Source organism: Chelonoidis abingdonii, chromosome 3 (genome assembly GCF_003597395.2).
Source record: "Chelonoidis abingdonii isolate Lonesome George chromosome 3, CheloAbing_2.0, whole genome shotgun sequence".
NCBI lineage: Eukaryota > Metazoa > Chordata > Testudines > Testudinidae > Chelonoidis > Chelonoidis abingdonii.
Window position 1 is genome coordinate 99,858,460 of NC_133771.1, and position 6,000 is coordinate 99,864,459.

Sequence of the window (6,000 nt, forward strand, 5' to 3'; positions counted from 1 at the left end):
GTGCAGTCCCATAACCAAAGACTGAAAATATAATGATAAGAAAGAATGAAGGAGTCTGTAAACTTCATGTGGTAGAGGGGGGCTTATGAGGAAGTAAGATGGGGACAGCAGCTTTCCAGTGTACCATTGTGACTGAAACAGAATTTGCTCCTAGATTGACTGGTTTTTGAGTTGGTGGCTGCCACAGTTCTGATGCTCTTCCAAGTCTTTCTGACATATTGTCTTGTGGTTAAGAGATTGGCCTGCGACTCAGGAGATTTAGTCTCAATTGTTGCCTTTGCTAGAGACTTGTGACTTTGGGCAAGTCTCGTACTCTCCAAGCCTCATCTGTAAGTTGGGGATGACAACACTGCTTTCTCCCACCCTATGTCTTATCTACATAGACCGTAAGCTCTTTGTGAAAGGGTCTGTCTCTTACCATGTGTTTGACAGCGCCTAGCACAATGGGACCCTAATCTCAGTTAGGGTCTCGGTGCTACTGTAATAAATAAATAGATATAGGAATATGACTTTTCTCTCTTTTATCATGTAGCTATAGCTGCTATGAAGAAGTTCAGTTCCATCACTCTGGACTATCATCCTCTCCAGGTAACATTACTTACGATAAGAGACTTATTGATCTCGTACCCTCTTTCTGAGGCTTCCAGTTTTCTCTACCAGTCAAACTCAGAATAATGCCTCATAGCTTAGCAGCATCTCTAGAACAGGCAGATGGACTAATGATTGTTATTTACAGGCTGTCGCACCATAGCTCTGCCTGGTGTTTTACAATTCACTAAGATTTCATTGGCATAATGAGCTGCAAAAGTCATGTCAAAATGAAGAAAGGACTAGCCACCTGAAGATTCCATAGCAGGTGTGCATCATCTGCCCTAGACAGACAAAAAACAACAACAACAAGGTCTCTGTCCTAGAGATCTCACATCTAATATGGCTTGAATATTACCTTTAGCCCCATCCTCATCACTGTCTGGCACCCGGAGCTTCCAGGTGAAATCTGAAAGGATAACGGTGCAGAACCACCCACGTATCCAGTCTCAGCATACAGGCATACCCTCTGACCCCCAGCAGGAGTGATTTTGCTACTCTTGTGGCAGCATGTGGCATTTCTTTTCATAAAAATCACCAAAGCAAAACCAGATGATAGAGTCGCTGTTGCTGAGATACTACAAATAAGTAAACAGCCTTTGTGCTGTTGCTATTTTTCTTTAATGAGGATTGTGGGCGGGAGGCGCTGGCGCCTCGTTGGTGCACACAGCCCTGGCATGCAGAAAGAGCTCTGTGCTACCCTGATCAGGCTTGATTAAATGGCAGGGGTGGTCCTTCCTGGAAGAATCCAGCTCCCTGAGGGGGGTCCCTCTTTTGAAGATTACTTCTGCTGACATCAGAGCAAAATATGAAAATCCCTCCTCTTCTCCTGGATCTTATTGTCCTGAGCATTCTGCTCCCAGGCAAAGAATTGGCTGTGAGAGGCATGCAAAGCTTCCAAAAACTTAGTGGTAGAGTGACAAGGAGTAGGGGAGGGCATCACACCAGCACATGTAAATGACTTTTCAGCATCAGTCTATTATCAGTCATTTAAAACCATACAGATGCAGTCTTCAAGTTCACAGGTTATCAGGTGCACAAAACCTCACTCTGGGAATAATTCCAGGTGAACACAAGGCCAGCCTTTACATATTTGGACAGGTCTGCAAGCCATTATTTTGCCTTCTGCAGACTCCATCCGTAACTGGCTCCAGTCTATTACGGCCCTGATGCAGCAAAGCGCATTGATCTCAATGGCAGCTAGGTGCCTAGGTGCTATTAAAAATCCCAGTAGGTGCCTGTCTGCCTATTTAGGCACCTACATACCTTCAAAAATCTGGTCCTGAAACCATCCCAATTCAGAAAAGCATTTATACATGTGCTTAAGTGCTTTGCTGCTTCAGGGCCTATCTTTCCACCTCTGTGCCCAGGGCTGACTTATAGAATCTGGGGAGGAGCAGTGAGATGATTCTTCGGGATACACCCTAAGCGTAACTGAGGCCTAGTCAACACTAGAAAATTAGGTTTAACTACATCAGTCAGGGGTGCGAAAAATCCATACCCCTGAGCAGCGTGGTTAAGCCAACCTAAGTCGCCACAAAGACAGTGCTAGGTTGACAGAAGAATTCTTCCTTGACCTAGCTACTGCCTCTCAGGGAAGGGAATTACCTTCACTGATGGTAGGCTCTACAGTAAAGCACTACAATGGCATGACTGTAGTGTTTTAAGTGTAGACAAGCCTTGACTCCTTTGCGGGAGGGATTTTAAATTCCTTCTCCCCAACCTCCTGCTGCAGAAAGGAAGGCTGCTATTCAAACTATCAAACTATACCACTTTACACTGAGGAAGATGGTCGAGTGGGGAGCCCTAGGATTTGGGAGATGTACTTTGCCAGACTTCCCATGTGACCTTGGACAAGCCATTTAGTCCCTCTCTGCCTCAGTTCTCCATCTCTGAAATGGGGATAGTAGCACTACCCTGCTGCACAAGGGGTGTTGTGAGGATAAATACCCTACAGATGGTGATGTGCCCACTACTATGGTAATAGGGGGCCATATAATTGCCTTAGATGGGTACATTTTCAAGGGTTCACAAAGAAAAGGGCTAAAAAATTACTTTTAAAAATTAAAGCTGAGCTGCTCCTGTCTATTACTATTTCCTTCAAATTAGACTACCTTAGTGGCCACACGCTTTGTCAAACCCAATTGCCAACTCTCTTTCTGGGCAAATAAATGTAGCTGAGGAATCCATAGATGAAAAGTGTCTCCTATCTTCCTGACATTAGCATAGACTTGGTTAGCTAGAATTCTGGCCGGATGTGTTCCTAGAGGTTTCATCACATGACACACTGTTTAATTAAAGATTAATCTTTAATTCTCAGAAACTCCGGGCAATTCTGGAGGATTGGCAACCGCATTCACCAATGACAGTGACATGTGCTATCCTATAAACTGAGTCATTCCCATCTACGGTATATTTTGTGACCACCTATCCTTGGGGAGATTAGTGCAAAGTATATTTCATACTAACAGTCTCACGGCTGTGGGTGCTCTATTCATTTTTGTTGAACTGAAATCAATGGTGGAAAGCTATTTTTGTGGTAGCTACAATATTTTATAGCATTATTTACTCATTTTATGGTATGTTTTTGATGCTCTGTGGTACATCCTGACATAGACCAATGGTTTTGGTGCTTATTGGCAAAGCCCTCCAGGAGATTGGCCCAACTTTTGTGAGGGCCTGCCCCCACTCTGTGTGATCAAGACCTCCCCAAGACAATTCCATTACTCTGTAACAATGGACCTGTCAGCCATGAGAGTGAGAATCCTCTGCTCTGTGGGCAGAGTTTTCTCAGCAACTGGCCCTGAACTGTGGAACCTGCTTAGCAAAGAGATCAGAATGACTGCAAAACTCAGCGTCTTCAGAACAAAATGTATAAAGCAGATCACTGGCTTAGCTTTCCCTCAGCAACTCCACCTAGATCACACATTTGAAAACAAACATGCCAAGACCTTTCTGCTAATGAGAAAAGAAAGGGAGAGAGATACAGAGAGCTTCTTGTATTCACATTAATAAAAACACAAGGTTCTCCAGTAACATAGTGTTGGGCACTGTAATAGATCCTAGAGAGACAGGAATGATGTAAGGTCAGCCTCACAAAAATCAAGCCTATAAGCACAACCAGACACTACCTTTCTTTTTGAAACTGATCTACCTCTGTCATTTAGTATAGAAGGTGGGCAAAACACACTCATTTGGGTTTTATTTTAGTAGTCAGCTGGGACAACTGTAAAACTAGAAAGAAAAAGGCTACAATAAATTTGTTTTCCCTCCATGAAATAATGCAGAATAATAAAATATAATTGCTTATTCATAATAGAGAGAGAATGTATGAATGTAGAATGTAATTCAAATATTTGAATCCAGTGGGAACTCTGCAGGATCTGGTCTGCAAGGTCTAGCCCTTAGTTAGATTTTTTTCCTTGTGACCTCAAGTTATAAAGGCCTGAAAAACTTACTCTCACAAGTAGGCCCATTAATACCAACAGGACTACATGCAGAGGGACTATTCCAGGATTACAGGATTGGACCCTAAGGATGTAATTTGCATGATGACAATTCCACTCTGAGAGCTTCTTAGTCTCTTCTCACTTTCCTATCATGGATTTTTCACTCCCCTTCCCTTCTCTGGGATTGCTGATGCATTCACTGCACCTTCAGGCTAATACTGATCTTCAGTGTTACTATTCTATTTCAATTCTATTCTGTTTAGATTCTTATACCACACTCATCACTCTAGTTTCTGAGTGCCTTCCAGTAGTGCATAAAGTAAGATGACTACACATCTGTCACCTGTCACTGTTTAAGGCCCTGATCTGGGGGCTCTGCATAGGTGAACCACTGCACCCAGGTGGTCCTCAGTGCAGGATTGGGGCCATAGTGCCATAAACTACAGCACAGATAAAATAAGTAACATGATAAAATTGGCCATTTTCAAACACACTTCCCATTAAATAACTGTCAAGAGTGACCAAAAACTATGTCACCTTTTGTGCTTTCCCAAATATTAATCAGGAAAGCACTTCTGGATGTGCTTGATTTGAAGCACATGCTAAATCCCTAACCTGGACTTCAATTATACTGACTTCAGTGAGACATAATTAAGCATGTGCTTAAGTTCTTTACTGATTGGAGCCTAAAAGAAAAACAACAATATAATCTTTTCAAAATATGGCATTTTTAATCATTTAAGTGGAGTCCTTTTGAGTACTGGGATGTGGGCTTAGTGCTCCTGTTCCAGTCCAGGTGCTCTCAGTCAGGCCAATTAATAGGGTGGGGCAGCACCTGCAGGCTCTAGAAGGTCAGAAGTTAGACAGACAAAAGGTAGGAGATGAGAGCTGCCAGAGACAGAAGGTGCTTACAGGGAGAAGGCTGAAGCAGCAGGGTACTAAGTGGGTTTTTGCTGGCTAGCATCCCCAAGTCTCAGAGTTATGGCTGAAGGGAGAGGGAGATGCCTGCTGATTCTAAGCCAGTGCATTGGATCCAAGGGCCAGAGAGGGCTGAAGGAAAGAGGAGCTGCACAGAGGCTTCCCCACTGATGTCTTGTTGCTGGAGAGCTGGACTCAGAGAAACTGTGAGTGGGCCAGGGGTGTGAGGAATGCTCCCTGGCAAGGATTCTCCCAGTGGAGAGACTGTGGAAGTTCCTGCTGGGAAGAGTGGAAGTGCACCCTAGAAGGAAGGGCTGGGGTGGCTATCCTGGAAGAGGCTGATAAGGAGCCTACCTCTGATGGAAGATACAGAAGTGTGGTAAGAACATGGAGTATATACACTGGGGTGATATGGGGATTTTGCTGTAGACTATTTGTACAAGGTTTTTTAAATAAATTCCTCCTCCCCTCTGCCCCGGAGCGGTATAGTTTAAATAAGAGCCTGAAATGAAGTCCTTGGGGTTACCCAAGAGAGAAACTGATATGAGGCAGCCCTTGCAGGGTTGCCATGAGGGTGTGTGAGAGGATGGTACTTGCAAAGTCATGAAGAACCTCAAAGCACTTTATATGTTGCATAGACAAAAATTATTTCACTTACCATTGAAATACCATGACTTCTGTGGTGGAATGTGACAAATGTTATAATGGCAAGCTGTAACACTATAAAACAATTATGAACCAGTAGCATACTACACCCCAGTAAAATTGTTATGAGAACCTAGACTTGCAGAATATAATAAGAACATAAGAATGGCCCTACTGGGTCAGACCAAAGGTCCATCTAGCTCAGTATCCTGTCTTCTGACAGTGGCCGGTGCCAGGTGCCCCAGAGGGAATGAACAGTGAGAGACTCCGGCGGGTCGTACTGAAGGGTGAACTCTCAGGCTGGAAGGAGGTTACTAGTGGAGTTCCTCAAGGATCGGTTTTGGGACTGATCTTATTTAATCTTTTTATTACTGACCTTGGCACAAAGAGCGGGAATGTG